Consider the following 24,330-nt stretch of genomic DNA (forward strand, 5'->3'; position numbering starts at 1 on the left):
CTGCAGCACTATTGCACTATTGACATTTTTTTATATAAAAGATGGGGCTTCACTGTATTGCCCAGGTTAGACTTAAACTCCTGGGCTCAAGCGAGTTTAAGCGAACCTCCCACTTCAGCCTCCAGAGTGGTGGGACTAGAGATGCATGCCACTGTACCCAGCTTAGCACTATTGACATTTCGAACTTCATATTTCTTTGTTGTGGAGACTACTCCCACAACATTGTACATTTTTGTGCAATTGTAGGATGTTTAGCAGCACACCTGGCCTCTACTCTCTAGATTCTAGTAACACCTGCTCCAGTCTTGAAAGACAAAATGTTCCAGACATTGCCAAGTATCCCCAAGAAGGTAAAGTTGCTCCAAATTGAGAACCATTGTTCTATCAGTATTATGTAGGGATGTATCATCATTAACACACTCAGTATATTTGGCAAGATGTAGTGATAACATTGTAGACGTTTTAATGTGTCACATCCTTTTGAACATTTTCAGAGGCAAGCTGTAGAATTTTGGTTCATTATCAAATGCATTTGATATTTGCCCTATTTAGAAACAGTTTCTACTACCAAGGGATATACTAGCCTAGATTTCCATGGCACATTCATTTAAAAGCAGTTATTCAACATAATCTTAGAAGGTCATATGTGCCATGATAGGTCAAACTGGTTAATCATCTAGCCAGTCTGTGATTTGGCCTCCGACGCTCACCTAGATATATTTTGAAGCTTTTAAAAATGCTTTGCATAACATCACATTCCAAAGGAATCCCAAGCATCTCTCATTTGATTAAAACATCCATTTTAAAATAGTTGCACCACAAATGTATTTAAAACTGTTTTTGAACCCACTTGTACATGAACTCTTTATATTTCTAAATTTTGGGAAGCTGGAAGGCATTTCTGCAACCCAGCCACAGGGCCCGTCTCATACTGGATTCTTCTTCACTTCTTTCTCACTGTAGGCTGGCAAGACTCAGTCAGTTCAGTTTTCCTCTCTTTTTGATAGCCACTGCCGCCCATTCTATCTTTTGGGGTTTCGTTATCCACCAGAAAGGAAGGCAGAAGCTTGTGAAGTCTTGCCAGTTTGACCTTTTATTTACCTACCTCTGACAGAATCGCACAGACCTCTTTTGTTTTAAGGGTTTCACTGCTAATTCCTTTGGGGAAAATACTGAAGAGATAAAAATAACAAACGTGGGAAAGTGATGAAAGTTACAGACGCTTACAAAGTTCTTACAGTCTTATTCCTTTGTTGATGGTTCATGACTCTTTTCTGAAGATAGGAATTGGAAACTTGCCTTTGAATCTTGTCCTGTAATTTTATTTTTAAGACTGGGGCTAATCCAATGTCACTTCTCCTCTGAGGCATCTACGGAGTAGGTGGTATGCAATTTTTCTCCTTGAGGGCTCCTGGCTCACCATTGGAAAGGTTTAAGGCAGATGCAAATTTTCAGGCTCTCTCCCATTAAACTATTCTCTATTCACAAAGGAATTACACCTTTCAGACACTTCTTCACAATGTTAAACTCTGCTGTCTAAAGTCTTGATTTCTTATCCACACCAAATAATGCATGTTATTTTTTTCCAAACATCAAGGTGTATTTCCTTAGTGTTTTATCTTTTAATCATAACCCCTCACAGCCTTACATATTTTCATCTTTTCTCATTTGTAATTATATCTACCTTAATTGTTTCTCTTCTTAGAGACTTTCTTGAATGTGACATCTGGGAATACCAATATAATTTTATTTTGGTAAAAGGTCAGACTCCTCTGTTTAGCAAACATGTATTTATTAGCTAAAGAGTGTCAGGGACTCTTGTAGAAATTAGACAAAAACCTGCCCTCATGAAGGGTACATTCTAGTGATGGAGACAGTCAGGAAACAAAAAAATATAGCACCTAGGATGTTAAATGGTGGTAAGTGCTACAGAGAATACAAGGCAGGAAAGGGGTAGAAATTGCTGGTTTGTAGGGAAGTATTTATAATTTTAAGTGGAGTGGGCAGGGAAAACTTCATAGAAAACAGATATTTGAATAAAGACTTTAGGAAGGTAAAGAAGAAAATTATGTTGATTTTCAGAGAAACAAACTGAGAGAATATCAACCTAATTTTTACTAGATAGAAGCAAAAGCCAACACAAAAGCTCAGAGGTGGGAATGTGCCTGGCATATTTGGAGACGAGCGGTATGTTTAGTTGGGTGGGGTAGAGCAAATGAGAAAATTTAAAGAAGATGGAAAAAATAATAAATAATACCTGTTTGCACCTCTATGTTTACCATTCTTCCTAATTTATGCAGTGTTTTATAGGTCATTTTGACAATATTAGATTTAGTGCAATGTCTTTAAAGATATTTTCAAAGACATTAGTCCAGGTATTTCTTATTATTCAGTCGTTGGTTATCAAAAGTGCTAAATCTGGTTGAACCGTTGCAACAAGTTATAAAGATGCTCTGATATTTGTCAGATTGTTGGATTTCTTTTAGACAATCACACCAAACCAAACCAAACAAAACAAAACAAGCTGAAAACTTTGGCAAATCAACAAATGATTTAATCCTTTGTGGCTCAGTAGCTGAGTACCGGTAAGATCCAGGGAGCTCAAAATGTATGCCAGATACACTTGGTACTAAGGGCAACTCATTTTGCTAGTGCATCTCATGGCTATGTTTCAACCATTGCAACAAGTTATAAAGATGCTCTGATATTTGTCCAATCGTTGGATTTCTTTTAGGCAATCCCACCAAACAAAACAAAACAAGCTAAAAACTTTGGCAAATCAACAAACTATTTGATCCTTTGTGGGTCTGTAGCTGAGTACCAGTAAGATCCAGGGAGCTCAAAATATATGCCAGGTACACTTGGTATGAGAGGCAATTCATTTTGCTAGTGCATCTCAGGGCTATGATTGTCAGGGTTATGAAAAATAGAACTTTAGATTGTATTGACTCTAGGAATTTATAATAATCACAAGTCTGTTTCTTCTAAGAACATAAAATCCACATTCAATTGGCTTAACTAATAAAGGGAATTTATTGGTTCACATATAAATGAAACAACTGGAGGAGTCAAATTTCAGGGGTGGCTTAATACAGCAATTTAATGATAGCATCAAGAACCTGTTTTTATTGTAACTTTTTCCCATCTGAACACTCTGGCATCTGTGGGGTTCACTTCACCTTAAGACTAGCTGTCCTCAAGATGGAAATATGTCTGCTGGAAGCTCCAAGGACTTCATAGTCACATGATGCTGCTGAGTGTGAAGAACCAATGTCTTTGTCTCAAAATTCTCAGCAAACTCTCAAGGTTCCATCAGATTGGATAAGAGTAGTTGAACAAACTATTTTGGCCAGGACTCCATGTAATTGAACCCAGGAGGTGATACCAGATTCTGCCAAAGATCATACACTAAGTTGGGAGTAGGACTTGGTTTCCCCACACTGAACTGGGGTAATGTTGCACTAAGAAGGAAGAGGATACAAAGTAGTAAGAACTGTGAATCTACCAGTGGTGATGCAATACAAACAGATTGCCTTTGTAATCTCAGGGTCTTGTACTGTGTCTGATATACAGTAGATTCTTATGTTGATTGCCTTAATGAAAATGCATTTATTGAATGAGTAAACATTTCTGATGAATATAAACTTAAAAAGGGCATAATAACTTTTGTCATTGTATATTTTGTAGAAAACTCTGTATTCTGAAATCTGTGTTGAAATCTAGGTATGACAGCTATACTATTTCTAAGGAATGACCTTACCTCTGATTTTACCTTTGAAACTCTCAGCAGAAAATTTGGAGGCTAACATGAACCTATTTGGGGAAAAAATTAAGGTTTTCTGAGAGGGAAGAATTTCACACTCAGAGAAGTGCAGTAAAGTTCAAGTAAATGTTCTTTGCATCTCAAAAAAAATAGAGCAACTTTTCATTACCTTTTCCTCTGTTAAGTCACAAGTCAAGTTGTACTTTCAAGTAAACCTTTCTCTTTGAGAAACTTCTCAGGTCATCTGGGAATCAGAGGCTATTACAAGTTATGGCTTTGCACATTGCTAATAGCGGATATCTATTATTTTATTTAATTCTTACAAAAGTCTCATTAGGCAGTGTAGAATAGTGGTTAAGAATTCAGATATTAGATTCGGACTGCCCAGTATCAAATCCTGGCTCCTTCATCTCCTAGCAAGGTGGCCTTGGGCAAGCTATTTAATCCTCTATGCCTCAATTTTATCATTTGTAAATGGGGAGATAATGCTTGCCTCTCAGGTTTGTTATAAGGAATAACTGAGTTAAAATATGCAAAGTACTACAGAGCATGCCTGGAACATGATAATCATTCAATAAGTATTATCCATCATGATAATGATGCTGCTGCTTCTGCTTTTCATACATGGGAACCCAAGCCTCTGAAAATCTCAGTAGCCCTCCTATAGTCCCAGAGTAGCAATGTCATAAAGCTGAATTCAAATGCAAGTATGTTTGACTTTGATTCTGCAGCTTTTCATACTACAGCCTGCCCCTTCCAACCTTTGTCTTTTTACTGACTTCTACACACAATATTTTAGTACTAAATTGCCATCTGGGAAAAATCTGGGACTATGAATATTTCTCGTAAGTGCAGATCCTAGCACAGGGTTTTACACCCTGTGGGAGTTCAATAAACACTGCTAATGTGATCAGAGATATTCTGCAGGGAATCCTAGCTCCAGGTGGCATTAGAAAAGACACTAACACTGGAAGACCTCCTTTAAAATACACATCTTTACCTGGGAGGATGAGACACATAAGCCTTCATTGTTAGTCTTCTCTCATAACTATCATGCCGTAAAGTGTCTGCCAGTTGAATTGCTTGTTAATTTAGGCAAATTGGAAAGGCATAGGAAGATGACTTAACAGAGCAAGACTAGGAAATACATGTAACATGGTGTCATGTGCCATCTTACATATGGGCACCAAAACTCATGCTGAGAGGCCTGAGTTTCCTTATGAAAATGAGCGTTATTACTCTTCTATCCATTATGTGCCCAGAATAGTTGTAAATAAAGACATCCAGAAAAGCTACTTCCAAATGCAATGGTGGGAAAAAAGACATCAAAAAATGCCGACAGTGATGAGCAAAGGATTTTAGCTATTTTTATTTCTTATCTCTTCTCCATATTTTTCTTTTGTGATATAGGTATTAGTCCATAATAAAAGAAATTTGTGTTTTAAAAATATGGTAACACTGAACTTTCTACCCTACTTAAATTGGCCAGAATAAGTTTGAAACATTTCAGCTTAAGAAGTTATGTTTATCTTGGTCTATGTTGAGTTAGTGATGGTTTTGAGGAATTACACTGGCATAAACTGCATAAAAATGATGTTATACATCAAATAGACATAACTCTCAAGAATTCTAAGATGCATATTCACTGGGGAGACAGAACACACACACAGACACACACACACCACAAGCATCAAGCATACTACAAATAAAAAACAAAAATTCAACAAACTCAAATACCCAGGCATTTGACAAATAAACAACTTACATAAATATATCTTGTCAATTATATAGAATTGAAGAACAAATTTTCAAAGCAAATTGAGTCATCTAACAGATGAAAACACAGAACATTAAAAAATATTATATTGTTAGTCTTAAAAGATTTTAATAGAAGAGATTATTCTCTCTCTGTATATATGTGTGTGTATATATATGTATATGTATATCTTTAGGTGATTTATGAGTTATCCAAAGTATATTTAACATTGTGTCACAAGACTTGGAATTAATTATGACAGATAGCTATGAAATTATATTTCATAGAGAGCATTTGATCTCCCAGTCCATGTGTTTTCACTCTCAAATATTTAGAAGAGAGTTTAAAGACAAAGACATATGGAGGATGCTTTTATGTGTGCAGTTTACAGAGAAATCCTGCAATTTCGTAAGACCTAGAACATTTTGCAGTAAATGATCCAAAAGGAGAACAGAAGATTAGTCTGATCTCTCACTGTGCTAAGCATGATCAAATTAAGCTGCATAACTAACTCAAAAATAGCAGCAACAGAGAGGGACAACAGGATAAAATGTCAGAAAGGAGTAAAGAATCTCCATAAGAAAAATAAGTGTGACCCTTTTTGTCTTTGGAAGTAAGTAGGGCTCCTGCCAAAAGAAAAGACTGCTTTTGAATAGAATCTAATTCAGAGGATTGAGCCCCATCCAATCCCTTTGTCAGCGCTTTAGCACTTTACGCATTTTGTCTATAAACAAAAAGAGAATGGAACATCTTAATGCTTTTCCAACACTATTCCAATATGTAAAAATTATTTTTACTTTTGGAAACAATTAATATACTGGAGAAAAATGGTAAAAACGAAAGGCTAATGCAGGTCATGATTTGGTTTAAACCTGTTTTCTTTGGTCTTCCACATACATAGATTTACAATAATTCTATTTTTAATTCTCAGGAACTTTGCTACATAGTGCTCTATTCTTGTAATTCTCATGCTCTAGTTTCTCTTCAGTTTGTATAAATCTTTCTCTAATTCAATTGAAAATGATGAAATATGTTGATATTTATAAATGCTAAATATTCAGCCAGAAGACATGAATGACAGAGGTTATAAGAGGAAAAATCCCACAGGAGTAACTATGAGTACAGGGCTTTCTTATGGCCTTTAGCGCAAACTGTCAGGACACACTCTGTTTTTTTTGTTTCTGGAGCTCTCAGTGAAATGGGTAGCTCGGAGGCACAGAGAGGAAATGGGTCCCATTCTGGGTCAAACCTAATAAATTCTTACTTTGAAGAAATTTTGGAAAACATGATTATTTTGAGCAAAGATTTCATTTCTTGTTTTACTTATTTGAGTTAAATCAGAGCGATGATTTGCCTTGACATGGAATTCCTAGGATGTGGGATTCCTAGAGTGGTCTGCAACTGCCCTGAACTATGAATGTTTTCTGCCATTGAGTAATATGGAAGAACTCTGGTGTACACTGGGGTCATACAAGCTATAAAATTAACCTAGCATTTAGTTATATGGACCCCATTTTGCTTGGTGTGTACTGAATTGGTGAATAAACTCTGTGTCTCTATTGCTCCGAGCTTGGGTTGTCATTATCATGCAACAGGGTTGGCTAGAATGACACAGAAGCAAGTATACAGTAAAATGATAAAGCTTTCATGTAGTCTTGTTTTTTCCCCAGCCTAGTTAAAAATATGAAACAAACAAGTAAGATGGGCAGATAAACTTACTGTGAACTACAGTCTCAATCCATATTCAATGCTTGCAACTCTCTCATCTATTCCGCTTTGTGTCTCTTCTCTGCATTGTTATAGCATTATTTAGTTAGTTGTTTACAGCTACTTTATCTTCACATTTTTCTTATTTAAGACAAATTGTATTTAAATGTACTCAGCTAATCACTAAATGTACTTTATGGAAAAGAAAGACCAAGTAGGTACATCTGAGGCAGTGACAGGAGAACAATCCAATCATTTATTTAAATGAATTAATCTAAATGTTTTATGCACAAAAAGTTCAATAAGTTATAAATCTCAGAAGTTAGCCTGTGTTTATCAGAATTTTAAAAACCTTTTATCCTCTGCAAAATATTTCTATCTAAATCATGGTCATGACATTTCCTTTACAATAAAAAGAAGGTTCTGAAAAATCCCCACAATTTTCCTATTTGTAATCAGGAATATTGATTAACTCAAGTTCAGTTTTCCATTATGGGGCAATAGAGTGATAAGATATAGCTTCAATTTCAAGGTTGAAATAATACTGCTTAATTCTACTGTGTTTTCACCTTGAATATTTTGTTTTTAACTGGAGTAGTTATATTCCATGTAATTAAGATGCCGCAACTCTCTTTGAAGCTCAGAGAATCTAATCACTTATACAGAAAAGGTTTTATTCCCATAAGTTAACTGTTGGCAAGTGCAGATGTTTTTGAGCAATCTTACATTCCAGAGTTCTGCCTCACCTCCTGACTAAAGAATGGGATAAACTTTCCTTCTTAGTGTCCTCTACAATTAAAAAAACCAAACCAAAACAAAAAAGGTTCACTTTTAACTTCACCTAGATTTTAGCCCCTAAAGCATGCTGCATATAATACAATGATTTTTATTAATTATTTTTTTTCATGGAAGGGCAATGCTTTCTGAACATCAAGTTCCACTTTGTGTGTGTGTGTGTGTGTCAGAGAAAAATAAGGATTTGTAGCCATCCCCACTCAGGCCTGTTAGCCTGTGCAATTCTCTGTTCACATTTTTCTTTCAAATAGATTCAACAGACCAATTGCTAAGCTGAAGTTCATGAGCAATCTTTCCTCTAACATTCTGCAATGCCTTCTTGACATTTTTTTTTTATTAAACTAGATTACATTTCTTTAATTTATTTTTTTTTTGAGGGCAGAAAGCTAACATTTTAACCTCCTTGAGTTTGTACAATGGAAATATTTTCATCTGTGACAAATGGATAGTAACAATTAACGACCAAAGAGAACAGAATATGATTAAAAAGCAGCTTTACAAGTGACACCTGAGGGACTTGAGAGTGCGATGGGCAACTTTACAATGTATATGACCATTTCTCACAGATTCCAGAAATAACAGAGGGACACTTTGAGGTAGACCTTGAGGATTGCCTGATATTATACACAAGAGAATTGCCCAGGTCAACAGACTTGGAAATATAATCTCATATCAAAACAGGTATTACTCTCCTAGTCAATGTGTGAAGTATGTTTATATTGATGCTCTGACGTTTGATATTTGGCCGTCGCTTGACACAAGATAATTTGGAGAAGCATTCACTTCTACCATTCAAATAACAGTTAAAGCAGATTGGACAAGACCCTAAACCAAAGCATCTACCTCCTCCTTGGGTACAGTTAACTCATTTATGCCTGAAGTTGCAATTTTTTGAATTTTTGCCATCAGACCTTGGCAATAACCTTCAGCAGTAGGCTATAAACAACTCCCACATGCTTAGCGTTCCAATAATGGAACATTAGCCATAAAAGGGTTTAATATCCTATGCAGGAGTCTCCAACCTCTGGGCCACAGACCAGTAGCAGTGGTTGGCAGGTGAGCATTGCCGCCTGAGCTCTGCCTCCTGGCAGGACAGCAGTGGCATTAAATTCTCATTGGAGCCCAAGCCCTGTTTTGAACTGCACATGTGAGGGATCTGGGTTGCATGCTCCTTATGAGAATCTAATGCCTGATGATCTGAGGTGGAATGGTTCCCCAACTTCCATGGAAAAACTGTCTTCCATGAGACCAGTCCCTGGTGCCAAAAGGTTGGGGACCACTGTTATTGCAATGAATACATTACTAAATACTACTACAAATAATTTTTTGACCTGAAAAACACTGGTGAACTCAAAAGTGAAATAGTGTGTTTTTAGTGGTATCCACTTACAATAGTCTTCCAATATGTCATTATGATGACAAGTTAAAAGAAAGAAAAGAAAAGCACCAGTCAAATCAAATTGAAAGCAATCCTTTGATGGAAATAAGATTTGGGACTGCCAGATACTTACAAAATTATAAAAATTATTAAACTTATAATTTTTTATATGTCAGCTCTGATTGTCTAGATCTAAAGAATTGGACAAAAGAAGAAATTAAACTTTTCACAAAAACTCAATCTCCTGTTGGAACAAAAGTTTCCTTGTTACCAGAATAGATGAATATGCAATGTATTTGTTGAATGCAAATATGTGTTCATTGAGTGCACGAGTGATTCAATGAATGAATGAGATAACTTAACGTGTTCCTATGGACATCATCTGCAGTGTTCAATCAAGTATGTTCTTTTATTCTCAAATGGAACATTGGAACAATGTTGCCTTCAAAGTTCATGCGGCTAAACCCTTATGCAATGGCTATGTATATAATATTATGTTTATTTTACTTGATGAAACCTTGCAAAAGCCTGAGAAAGGTTTCCTGACTCAATTTGAGTGGTGTGAAAGGATTATATTTGAAGAATATTTTTTACTACTTCTGTAACAACGACCGGGTGATATTGAACACTGGAAGCTACCAACCCTTTCATAGGCTATACATTTGACCTGCCATTTAACCATCATCCTTGCATGCATAGCTCAATTATCTGCAGGTCCTTAAAGAAAAAAAGCTTTCAGTGAGTTCGCAGGGCAAAAAGCAAAAGAAACAACAACTGGCAGCTAGGACAATATCTTGGATACTTTTAATAAATATCATCTTACAAAAACCAAAGTGGAGAATGTATAACACAAGAGATAAAAATGGAGGAGGTAGTTGGGAGTTTCACTTTCGAATTCTGGTATTGCTGACACTATAACAAAACTAAATCCACATTTTATCAGAAGAGTTTTGAGAATAAGGAATACTACATTTTCAACACTGTTCTGTGCAAATGTTTGAAAACAGTGCTTCAAAATATATCAGAACTGTTAATTACTCACTGCACTATTGATCATGGACCTCTGATTTTCGACTTGGCAGAAAGGATGAGCAGGCTATTTTTCATGTGATTCTGCTTTAGATAAGGGTCTTCGTGAGAAGTCGAAGTAGAAGTAGAATCATGTAATTTGCTTCTTTTATTATCTTCATGAAGATCTTTGCTTTGACTCTGGAAGACTGCAGAACAGTCCTCAAGTTGCTGGTCTTCTGTATAATAGAAATATCTGCCCGGCCTTGAACATTATGGCAAATAAATTGTTGACAGCAACTGATAGGCCAAATATCACCCGAGCTGCCAAGGAAAGACTCCCTCCAATGTGTGGGTGAGATAAGCATAACAGTTTAAGCTTTCAAATTCTGTACTGACTCCTTTCCAAGGAGCTCAGGGTATGTTATAGACATTATATCACTAATCCTAATATATCCCAATATGGCTCCGGCCGAGTAAAGACAGGAGAAAATCTTCATCATGCATTATGTTGAAATTCTAATATCTCTGTCAGCTCAACTAAGTAACTTTGATCACAGGTGTCATAGAAATAATTAGTTGGATAGGTGGAAAGATAGATTAAGAGCCCACCAAGTTTTATGTCTGTTATTACTGAGGATCCATTAACCACCAGTTTTCCACGTGAAGTGTTTTCATTGTGTTAAAAGCCTCCTTATTTTTTAGTGAATGCCTGATCATTTTCCAGGCACAAGACATCACTATTTCCACTAGAAGACAGTAAAATATTTCTGAACAAAAGAAAGAGTGGAGATTCCCATGTAATGGATTCCTATTTATTTTTAAAGTAATCGATAGTTGTTTGCAAGTAATTGCACCGTGTAATCTGTAAGTAAGGTAAGACTGAAAACACACATCTGAGTAATCACATGGTCTAATCTGTTCAAATGGACTGATTATAGATGATCCTGAGACCTCTAATTTTGGTAAATTGTCACTGTGACCCTTACGTGGCTGACTTTGTACTGTATGTTCCTTGTGAATTTCAAAGGAAGAGTAAACTTCCTTGAACTACTCAACTACTATACTGATTGAAGTTAAGTACTGCATTTTCTATAGAAATCAATGAAGCTAATCACACAAGCACAGCTCAACATATCCCATTCAGCAGTCTTGAAAATACTTGAATATCATAATTGGTCTGCAGCTGAGCACATTTTAGTCTTCAGATCCAAGGAGGATGCAGTATCCATCTCAGTTCACCATACACAAGTGAATAATGAAAGATTTAAAACACAGAGTGTTGTTTTTATTAAAAAGATTACTCTTGAAATAGTTTCATAGGGCTAAAAAGTCTCTTGTTTCTACACCTTTTAAAATGAGCAACTGAACACTGCAAATATACTAATTATTTTCAAGCAAACAATGCATTTATAAGTGGAAATTTATCTCTCAGGAAAAAAGAAATGTCTTTTATCAGCAAAAGGAACTTGTTAAGAATAAAAAGTATTGGTTTCAGAGGACATAAGGGGTTGAAAGTCTGTACTAAACACCTAACCCAGCATGTACTCTGAAAACAGTAGTTATCATATGAAGAAAGTATTATTGCTGTCTCTGTTTTGCAGATGAGAAAACTAAGGCTTAGGTCAGCTATCCAAGTGTACAGCCAGAACTGTCTGAATCCTATAGACTTGAGTTTAGATATGTAATGTCTATATTAAGCTGGTGAAACAGAATTACAGTTGAGCAAGTGTTTTGTTTGTAGGAGGGCAGGAGGGGTATATCTTTTCTCCATTGCTGCTTATGGGAATGGCACGGTCACGAAGTATGCTGGGGAAAGCTGAAAGCATTGATTTTAGGCAGCATCCAGTTCTGGTTTATGCCTCTAATTACAGTAGTCTGCTAGTGTGAGCAAATCTTTTTCCTTCCCTCATTTGTTTTTAATCTACAGAGTCAAGATGATATCTATCTTCCATACATGCTACAAGAATATTGGAAATATTTATTGCACTTAAACAATATATGAATTCATTGCTTTGACTATTTTGAAACAGCTGTTTCTGAAATAGGGAGTCCAATTCTCCTCTCTGGATAATCTTTGCAGTGATATTATTAGGGTGGCCAGAGTCATGAAAAGTGGCCATTCATGCACCTTTTGAGAGAAGATAAAGGGAAGGATACTGTGATACTTTTTATAGAATGCAGTGTAAGCCCCCTGACTCCAAGTAGCTCTAAGTAAAGTTCCGATTACTGCAATTGCTGCAATTTTCCAATTGCTGCAGAAGATGGAGTATTTGGGAGTCCCATGATATCGCAAGCAAAGTCAGTTCCACCTGCTGTCTGTCTACTTAGGGAGAGACTCATGATACTACGCTTTCTGACCACAACTGAAGTTCGGGGGGGGGGCATTTTTCACAGCTTGTAAAGACTGCCACAAGGCAACTAAATGGTCTTCTTTCTTCTTCTTCTTCCTCTTCTTTTTTTTTTTTTGGTACAACCAATCCATGTAGTTACAAACACAAGAAGTGTCTGCTGTAATATATTTGCTGTCAATTCCCATTATCTCTACAAATCAACTCCTTCCTGACTTGCTCAACTCTCGTAGTGACATTTCCATCTTCCAGTCACCAAGGCTCAGTAAATTAACTCATTTTTCAACATATATTTATCGAATGCCATCTTTATCTCTTCTCCCTCACTGGCCCGCATATCCAATTAATTGCTAGGTCAGCCATCTCAAATCCTTTTTAAAACAAGGTTAAGGCCAGGCGTAGTGGCTCATGCCTGTAATCCCAGCACTGTGGGAGGCCGAGGCGGGCAGACCAGCTGAGGTCAGGAGTTCGAGACCAGCCTGACCAACATAGTGAAACTCTGTCTTTACTAAAAATACAAAATTAGCCTGATGTGGTGGTGCATGCCTGTAATCCCAGCTACTAGGGGGGCTGAGGCAGGAGAATTGCTTGAACTCGGGAGGTGGAGGTTGCAGTGAGCTGAGATTGCACCATTGTGCTCTAGCCTGGGCAACAAGAGTGAAACTCGGTCTCAAAAAAAAAAAAAAAGATTAAGTAAAAATAAATTACGAAACAGACAATATCCAATCACAAGTGCTGTAGAATCATCCTCTCCAACAATTGTGAAGACATCTCTTTCTGCCTATTCCTCTGGCATTATCATTATATGAACTTTGCAGAAAAAAAGAAAAAAGGTAATTATGAAAAGATTATTACAGTTCTTAGAAAATTCTTTCTTACACTGCTTTCAATAAACTTCTCAATAAATTGTTATGCTCTCCCCATTTATCATTTACCTGTACTGACCTCTTCTTATCTCTGTGAGTTCCATGAAGCTTTTCTCAATTTTCCCAACTGAAATAATTCATCCTTCTTCTGAGTGTCGATAGCATTTTATCTCTACTTGTCTTCTGGTAGCTTTGTTTTTTCTACTTGTAATGAATTATGCAATTGCCTTATTATTGCTTTGTAAGATTCATAACAGCGGAGATTAGAGACTACATCATAGTAGAAATTTGGTATTTTAAAATTAATGTTTGCTATTTAACAATTCTTTATCAAAATGGAAAGGTAAGTAATCTGATTGAATAAATTTTTACTAATATGTAAATGATAAAATTATAATCCTTCAGGAGGTGCTTATATTTTAAGGAAAATATGCAGTGGACATTTGTTGTCTGGCTTTGAATCGTGTGCTTCTTCTTGTGGTAATGGCACCTAAATTTCCTTGAAGAAGTCCCAGTTCTCCTAGATTATGTTTTGGATAGAGTTCATTCTTACTGCTTCAATTCTAAGAGTAACATACAGTGTGCAAATTTGGTAAATGGGACTTTTAAATTGCTTTGGCCTTAATGACTACATCAGAGATGGGCATGTTACCTAATCAGAGCCAACAGGATTCACTGAAGCTTTTGCTGGGATTGCCGAGGAGTGGCAGCTGGTCTTCACCACAGGACTGGAGCCTGGGAATGTGAGAAGCCGGGCTGCCACAGCCATCTTCCACCATACTTGAGGATTCAGCCAAGATAATAGATGACAAAGCAGAGAGTTGCATTGGGCTATGTTGTTGAAGTCTATGAGTTTCTGGACTCATTCTGTCTGAAGTCACATTTACACAAGGGTGTTTCAATTATGTTAGCCAGTAAATTCCCTTTATAACTCGGTATAGTTTATGTCAATATATTAGGGTTCATTGTATGAAAGAAAAATCACAAAGTATTTTAAGCAGAAGAAAATTTAAAAGAGTGAATTAAATATTTACCAAATGATTGGAAATCCTAGAGGACTGGGCTTCTAGAATTGACTTCCAGAACACTACAGAATTGTCCTGCCAGGGAAGCTATAACCTTGGGTACATCAGAAAGTGTGGCGTAAGGAAAGTGTGGCGTAGGGAGGAATTGTGTTCAGCAACACAATGCAAAAACTACAAATCCAGGAATAGGAATCTGGATCAGGAAGCTTCTTACTCCAGAATCTTCTTTTGACATCATCAAAGCTGGAGTCTGCACAGTGGAGTCAGGCTGTTCATTCTGCCACAATCCGACTGCCTCCTAACACCCACATGGCTAGCAGTGACACAGTGGAATGCTGAGGCAGAAAAGTTCTTCTTTGTGACCTTGCTGGCCAGCAAAAATGGCAAATGTTAATAGACACATGGATTTTTTTTTCTCCTTTCCATCTTCTCAGCAGCTTTTCAGTACCACTAATTGGAAGAATCTCTTTTTCTCATAGAGACGCTAAGGTGGAAGGAAGTCTGGGAAATGTAGTTTTTAGCATTTCAGTCATTATTGTAGAAGAAAATTCACTAAGAAAGAAGTGGGAATGGAAAGTGAGTGCCAATTTATCTCAGAGAGTTTGAGAAAGATTTCATTAACTTGAAGTCAAAAGATTCTTGATACAGACGTCTCTGGCTTAACTTAGGTGAATTTCTAAATGATGGAATCTCAAACATTGTAATTTAGTGCAAACACTTCTACAAAATAGAAAAAGAATCAGGAATTATCTGGGGTCAATTTCCTAAAATACAATATGAAGTACATCATAAGCCCTTGGCTAAATATTTGTTGAGACTTTTCAATGAATGAGGATTATCTTGTTTCTTTCAATGACATCTTCTTTTCATTCAGTTATAAACGTACAGATTTTTCAAAATTCCCAGGTTTCTTACCAAGTCTCCCAAGGCAGGAAAAGTGTAAGTTAAATATTAAATATCATTTTAATAAGTGTTGATTAGTTTATACCATTTATATCATATCTTTTCTAATATAACACCCTTAAACATTAAAACAATTTCAGACTCCCACATGTTTGTTGTTGTACTTCTAGTATCATTAAATTGAGCATGCAAAGGTAGGTGTAATAAGATTTGTACTGAAGTTTTTTTTTAGTACAACAAAATAGCTGCTACATATATTTTATAGATAAAAATATACACAGAAAAAAGAGTGTGAACAGGACAGAGATGTTCAAGACATTTGATTAGAAAGATTTTCTAATACATACATATCATGGACAGATATCATTAATCTATGCTGGGGCAAAATGCTGATTAATATAAAGGGGCCACTATAGTATCTTAGTTAACTGGATGAATTAATAAAGTTTTTGAAGGTATTGAGAAAATTTCATGAAAGCTAAGCATTTGGCCTATGGCTCATGTAATTTCACAGATGCAGGACAATGTCTTCTAAAGATAAGTTATCCAATATATGTTTGGATAATGTTATAAGCTCTACATTTACAAGTATTTCATCAATTATATTACCTCCTCTAGGTTTAAAGAAGAAAAATATAATTTTTATATAAAGTATTTATGAATGTCTGTCAAAATTTGAAACCATAGCCTACATTAGCAAAAAATATTTTAGTTAAATGTAAAGAAATGACTAAAGAAATGAGTAATAATGTGCCATTTATGACTGACTCATATTTTTCCAGATAAAATAAGCTGAAATGTGACTGAAATATAGAAAATCTATATAAAAATGAATATGAAAATGAAATCTGCCAAATAAAAGTTGAAACTCTGGGATAGTTCCTTAGTGAAATCTTAGAACTGTAATTTATATAGTGATAAGAAACTATTTTCCCCACTCTCCCTGAAAATACATTTGAATATAACTGTAATTTGTTTAGTTTCTTATTCTTATATTTTATAGTATTAAACTGTTATGAAATGCAAATGCAAACACTTCTGTCACCTATCATCATGTTTGATTAACAAATCAACACAACCTAATATGATACTTCAACTTAAAATTGTTTTTCATTATATTAAATGTTTTACCTAATAAAGTGGAAAAAACCATTTTATTCATTAGAGGCTTATTTTCAATGGAAAGTGAAATAAGTGAATCATAAAACATGCATAGATATGAAATTCACGCTAGATAAGTGGCATGTTAGGATCTGTGAAAATGAAGTTTGTAAGCAAGAGGTTGCCTGGAGTATCTGAAGATTCTAAGACGGTACCAGTCAGATGAATTAATTTCCTGCTTCCTTTCTCCTAGAAATTTTTTTGAGCTTCAGAGGAGTGATTTTTTATTGGTAGAAAAGATCATGTTACTTTTGGTGTCATAGTAGATTGAAAAGGTTTATTTCATTTTTTTTTTTCATAATCACAGTGAGAATCTTCCTTGTACATACCCTTATACCCACCAACATTGCTTGAGATACATGGATGCAATATTGTAGACACGATAAGAGTGTTGAGTAATACATTTTCCTTCATGTCATAGTGCAAACATAGTTAAATTATGAAAGATGTTTATAGTTTCAAGGGTTCAGTAAAGAACCTCATTGTTCCATGCCTGAATTCTAAATCACTTGAGAAACAAGACCAAAGGGAAAGGCAATTGGAAGAAAAAATATCTGCCTAATTGTGAATATTGCTCTCAGTTGCCAACGTGAATTATATCTAAAGATAAACCAGCTTCTTGATATCAAAATTCAAAATTGGGAATAATTTTCTGCACAAGATACAATTTATACCATGAGGACTGGGTTTTTATGGCCAAGCTGACTATCTGACCATAGCAACCAAGAACCCATACACTTTGTGGGTAGTCCATTCTTGAAAGAGAGAAGAAGGGGCTTGGCCTAGGAGGATCAGTTTTCATTCAAACTCTTCAGTCTAATTAAGAACTCACAGGTGAGGAGGAATAAATGAGGGGGGGAGGGGCCAAGAATTTGCATAAATAGAGCTTTCTTCACATAGAAGAAAAACATCATGATGAGGGAAAAATGTTTCTTCCCCAAAATGGATACTGCTCACATTTTATGCCCAAAATCTAAGTAATAATTTAATCTTAAACTAGGCAGAGTACAAATACATGTATTTCTAAATAAATATACATATAAAAATACAAACAACTCAAATCATTAATTTATGTAGTCAATTCATATTCATTGAGTGTTAACTACATGCTAGGCATTGGGAATTCAAAAATGGAATTATTGTTTTCTGCCTTCAAGGTATTTCTAGTCCAGTAGAGAGAATTTCAAGCACACCAATAAAGCATGATGTTAACTGTCAAAATCAAATTATGCACAATATGATGTTGAACTTTCGAGGGGTAATCCCTGAGTCTGAATGGCAAAGTCAGGAAAGACTTCTCATAGAAAGCAGCATTTGAGTTGAGACCTCAAAGGTAAGAAGAAATTTGCCGGCTGGATAAGTTAGGGATAAATATTTTCTTTAACCTGAAGAAAAGCCTGATGTTCAGGGGCATAGATGCTTGAGAAAGGCTGGGGAACTTCAAGTGGCTGGATTGTAAAATGACATTAATAAAAATAGCAATAACCCAAAACTTACTTTGTGTTAGAAAGTTTTCTAAGTGTTTTGTGTGGATCATTTCATTTCTCCCCATGACAGCCCTGTGAATTAGTGAATGTAACTATCTTAATTTTACTGGAGGAATATGAGGCTTGAAGAAGGTTGATGATAAGCCTGGGATGCAATCTCAGGTAGCTTGCCTCCAAAGCTTGTGGTATAGCTGCTGTGCTATTTTGCCTCTGAAATGGGACTGATAAGGGGTGAAAGTAGACATGCAGGTGGAGACTACATCCTAAAATGACTTACAGCTCATGATTAGGAATTTACATTTTATCCTGTGATCAACATGGATATATTTATATTATGATGGACAAAATCTTCATAGAATATAGAAGCTTATCCTATAGTGATGCTTTTCTCTTATAAAATACTCATTCATAAATTTATAAATTAAAAAAAACCAGAAACACATTTGCAGTTTTAGAAAAGCACAATTCCAACATGCCTATCTGAATCACAGTGCATTTACTGCACCTCTTTTCTTTTTTTTTTTTGAGACGGAGTCTCACTCTGTCGCCAGGCTGGAGTGCAGTGGTGTGATCTGGGCTCACTGCAACCTCCACCTCCCAGGTTCAAGCGATTCTCCTGCCTTAGCCTCCCAAGTAGCTGGGACTACAGGTGCCCACCACCACGCCCAGCTAATTTTTGTATTTTTTGTAGAGTCGAGGTTTCACCATGTTGGCCAGGATGGTCTCTATCTCTTGACCTTGTGATCCACCTGTCTGGAACTCCAAAAGTGCTGGGATTACAGGCATGAGCCACTGCGCCCGGCCTATTGCACCTCTTAATACAATTGGCATTGTCCAAGGATTCATCTAAAGAGAATGTCACAATTGTAGATACTGTGTGTATTCTTATTCTACACAACTGAGTACAAAGGTCAGCAGCCTTTAGTTGAGAAAACTCCCAAATCACTTCACTTGATCAATCACATACTAAGCTGAATTATTAATATATTATCAAGTATTTATTGAGTTTATAATATGTGAAAGGCACTGTTTTAGGCAGTGGGGTTACAGTAGTAAATGAAACAGACAAAAATTGATGACTTCATGGCGCTTACATTCTAGTAGAACAAGACAATAAAAACAAATAAATATGTAAAACATGGATGTTGTCAAATGATAAGTGGTATGGAGAAAATAAAGAGGATAAAGTAAACAGGAAAGGCTAAGGGTTATAATTTCATGTATTTTAAATTTTAAATATGGGTAGGTGTCGGAAAATCTCATGGAGAAGGTGTCATTTGAGCAAACACCTGAAGGAGATGAGGAAATGAACTGTGTGACAAGCATTCTGGACAGTGGAGGTCATATAAAATATACAAAGAAGATGAGTAGTGGTGATTGTCCTCTAGAAGTGTATAAGACTAAATACATTCTAATAATTAATTACAAGATAGCGTAAGAGGCAGTATTACGTAGTGTGATAAAAGCAGGCTCTGGTGTCCACTTATCTTGGTTTGAATCCCAGTTCCTCTTGCCCATTGTTTTAGCACAGACAATTAACTTAACCTTTCTGCTCTATTATCTATAAAATATGTATAAGAGTATGAGTTGTAACTACATGCTAGACAGTGAGAATTCAAAAATGGAATTCATGTTTTCTGCCTTCAAGGTATTTCTAGCCCAGTAGAGAGATAGATTTTAAGTAGAGGAGTGATGTATGGAAAAAATGTGGTTAACAACCATAATATTATTATGAATTAGACAGAATAGTCCTGGCATATTATAATTGCATGGGAAATGCTAGTTCAGAAGAAAATTATCATATGTTACATTCAGATAAACTTTATTATTTTCAAAGTACCTTTTTAGACATATTACTTTGAAATTATTATGGAAAGCAGTTATTAATCTCATTTTAATAACGAGGAAATGGAGGATCAGAGGGTCAAGTGACTCATTCAAGGTCATGTTATAGCTATGTAAGAGTGCTGGAACAAAAACGCAGTCTTTCTTTCTAGTTTCTAGACTTTACCTGTTTTCCTCTCCAGAACTACACTTCCCGGAGTGGGGGGCTCCATTAATTCCAGAAGCTATGCAGATGTGGAGAAATCCTTCCACAGCAAATTGAATCTGGAAGGTTGACAGAATAAAGGGTGACAGAAAGGGAAAGGTGGGTCGTGGTCATTTCAAGCACGGAGAATGATAATCAGCATTCAGAAAACTCATGGAATTTTTTACTGGGGGCCATGGAAATCGAGTGTGGGGGTAGCAGTAATTAGATCACTTTGAAACAGAGGATTTATGTTTAGATGTACAGGGAACTAGGCAACAACCACAGGCAAGTTGAGGCCAGACGGCAGAGAACTTTAAATGTCAAGCTAAGGCATTTGAGCTTTATTTTTGGCATAGAGAAACCATTGACAGTTTTTAAGTAGAAGAGTGATGTATGGGAAAAATGTGCGTTTTTAGGAAGAAAATCTGATAGAATGAATAGGAGATAGGGAGGAAACAGAGAATTGAAGAACCATTCAGAGAATATTGGAAGTAATCCAAGGGAAATATAAAATAATTAGAAGTACATCCAGGATAAATTAATCCCAGTTAAAATTAAATTGATTTAAATACAGAAGCTTTCTATTTTGTTAAAGAAAACTACAAACTACAGTATGTTCAGAAGTTTAGTTATTTCCAGGTGCCTCAGGTGGGGCGTATATGTGCAATAGTCTTATTGGAACGTTTGCCTGTGTGCTGCTCTGTGTTTCAGATAGTGACAGTTTGAGTGTGATATCTTGCACATGCTGCTTTGGAAACATATAAGGAAACATCAAATGCACGTGCCATGCAATGCATAACTTAGATTAAGACAGTTTTTTTTTTCTTGCTTAAGCAGCTGCAGTTAACACTTTTGTGAAGTTTGATATGTCCCCAGTATCTCTTCTACTGGGTGCAGTAACAGCAGCCCCAGAGAAACACCATAGCAGTTGGCCATGTAATTCCCAGTGTGCATTTAAGGAATGCAAAGCTACTTTATGGAAGGGAGAAAAGTGGTCCACTGGGAGGCAAAGCATAAGTGAGGAGAAAACTAATATCCAAATGCAGTATGATGTGTGTATGCGTTTGTTCTCGCACTGCTACAAAGAAATACCTGAGACTGGGTAATTTATAAAGAAAAGAGGTTTAATAGGCTCTGTACAGGAAGCATGGCTGGGAAGGCCTCAGAAAACTTTCAGTCGTGGTGGAAGGCGAAGGGGAAGCACGCACGTCTTACATGGCCCAAGCAGGAGGAAGAGCGAGAAAGGGAAGGTGCCACACAATTTTAAACAACCAGATCTCATGAAAACGCACTCACTATCACGAGAACAGCAAGGGGGAAATCTGCCCCCATGATTCAGTCCCCTCCCACCAGGTGCCTCCTCCAACTTTGGGGATTACAATTGCCCATGAGATTTGGGCAGGGACACAAATTCAAATCATATCAACCTGTAACATTCAAGATTTACCCAGATCATCTTCTCCATACCCCTCTCCACCGAACTCTGTTAGTTAAATGCTTTAAACAAAATGAAACAAAAAACAAACGTATACCATATTTATGGCCAAATAGTAGATTTATTAGCTATCTCTAATCATTTCTTGGCGTGTCTTAGTGCCAAATAAGGCATTATTTACAAAGGTGACTACAGAAATAAATTGTTTTACTGGACTTATAAAAAATACCTGTTAATTAGCTTGAAAAAGAAAGTCTTTTTCAGGCCTGCAGCCATTCCTTGTCAGGTTGGAATCTCCTTAACTCTGACCAGCTAAGTAAAGTCTGACCTTTCAGCACATCCTGGAGAAACTCAGAAGCTTCCTTAAGCAGCATTGGAGGATACTAAATCTCTCTGTAATAATGAAAGAATCTGAATTGCTGAAGGTACCAATGTGACCTCTTTCGCAGGTAAATTCATACTGAGGTAAATACAAATCACAGTTATCTGTGCTCAGTCTTCTAATTCTTAACACAAGAAAAGCACTTATTATGGGTAGACACATGTTTTCTGTCTTGTCTGTTAAAGACATGAAACTTGATTCAGGTTCACAAGTAAGCCAGTTTCACTACAACTTGGATAGAGATTGTTTTCTTCCATAAGCAACTGATGAAATTTCAAAATCTCAGAAGCCACTGTATTCTGAGAGTAAGCACAAATGGCAGGGTATGAGGAAATTACTCTGAACATAATTCTTGAATAATCCAGTGTACAGATGCAAATTTTCCTGATTGGCTTGCAATGTAGTGGATAGCTTATTTACCTTTGGAGTACATTTCCATTTAAAGTAAGGGAATTAAAAATAAAAAAGCATCCAGTAGGGAGGAAGAAGAGAGAGAGAAGAGACAGCAAAAGAAAAATAAGTAAAGAGCAAAACGGCCAGGAGACAAGAGGAGATGAGAAAATAATATGAATATAAGAGAGGAGAATAAGGGTTTATTACAGGGGATACTGAAATACTGAAATACTCTCAGTATCCCAACTAAGCTGGCACTTAAAATTTCTTTATTCTTAGAGTTTAAATAGCTGCATGGCTTTCCTCTTATCATAATTAGTGAGCAACAAATTGTCACCGACATTTAGTTATTCTGGATAGCAGAAGTCATTTGGCGCTTCCATTGGAGATTACTTAGAACCATTGAAAATGACAGGTTAGAGTGTTTTCATTACTTTGTGAGTTATTTATAAATCGAGTAGAACACACAAGTTGAATGAAACTCTGTTATTTGTACTTACATTCCTCTCATAAAAGTCTCCTCAACCATATGATTTTCTTGGTCTAATATGAGGCCCCATTGGAATTTCTGTCTCTGACTCTCCAAGTCATCACAACATTGCATCATGATGCCTGAAAGAGAGCTCTGGAGGTCAAATCATACTTTGGTCCCCTCCAGTCATTCATGGATTTGTTGCGGTCAATGGAATTGTCCTCAGGATGACAGCCAGAGAACGTGCCTAGGCCAAGATAAATGCATTAGAAAGCAAAAAAGGAATGCAGCTCAATGGGCAGTGAAAATCAATGAGAGCAAATTGGCCCATTTTTGCCTCACTGACTTGTACTGTCCATTAAGCCCTATTTGCTGGTTCGTGGTTGTTCACTTCATTTACTTTCTAATCCTTTTTTTGCCAGCTTGGCACATCTCCAGGTTAGTGCAATCCTGTTAATTGCCATCGCCTGCTACTGACTTACTGTGACACAGGCCTTATCACCTCATTACAGGGATTGGACATGAAATTCTACACACGAAACCCAGCATGAGGCCTGGTTTGTTTAGGATTGGGATTTAAATCAGACATGATCTCACAGCTTCTTGGGAATGGAGATTTTCCATGTCCTCATGCCTCCAAAGGAGCTATGATTTCCTTTAGCTCGTTTGACTTTTACATAGTCTCATTGCTACTGTGATCACTTCACTACTTTAGACAAGAAAGTGGAAGAGTGGAATAGTCAATGGTGGGAAGAGGTTTTGGGAATTTTTTTTCCATATGGAATCCAAGCCCCTTAAGCACCAGGGGCAAGGCTGCACTGGTGAATTTATCATATTGTGTTGTAATTGCCAGTCTGTTTGTTTTTTTCACTTAAGGACAGGAACATGATGCATTTTTATTTTTTGTTCCCATCACCAATAACAATTTGCCAACTGAATACACAATATAGCACTTATTGAGCACCTGCTGTAAGCTGATTTATTTTTAAAACAACCTATGGGGCTAAATATTATTATTCCAATATTCTTCATGATGAAACTGAAGGTCAAAGAGATTAGATTGCATGTCTATGGTGGGCAAAGCTGGAATGAAAACTCAGAATGCCTGCCTCCAAATTCCTCAGCATTTTTCCTTCCATCTTATATTAAAGAGGCTTAATAGACTTGATATTATAATGAGGCCATTAGAACATGAACCATATGCATCAAAGGATCTTCTGGAAACTGAGGATGAATTACAAAACTTTTGTGATCATAAAATTGCTAAATAAGCTGAAGTATTGCAAAACATATACAAATCTTATTTTTGGCATATCTCCTTTTTACTTAATAATTCAAAATAGAAAAAAAACGCTGCTTTTTTGAGAACATTTTATTTTAGTGCTCCTTTTTTTTTCCCTCCCCTGATATGGTATA

The 24,330-nt window shown here is 36.3% G+C and overlaps 1 pseudogene; it reads left to right on the plus strand.

Annotated features, from left to right (window-relative positions):
- The first annotated feature begins 247 nt into the window (after window positions 1-247).
- The window catches only part of LOC101130678 (large ribosomal subunit protein uL30-like), a 52,034-nt pseudogene continuing 27,951 nt past the window's right edge, over window positions 248-24,330 (plus strand).

Source organism: Gorilla gorilla, chromosome 1 (genome assembly GCF_029281585.2).
Source record: "Gorilla gorilla gorilla isolate KB3781 chromosome 1, NHGRI_mGorGor1-v2.1_pri, whole genome shotgun sequence".
NCBI lineage: Eukaryota > Metazoa > Chordata > Mammalia > Primates > Hominidae > Gorilla > Gorilla gorilla.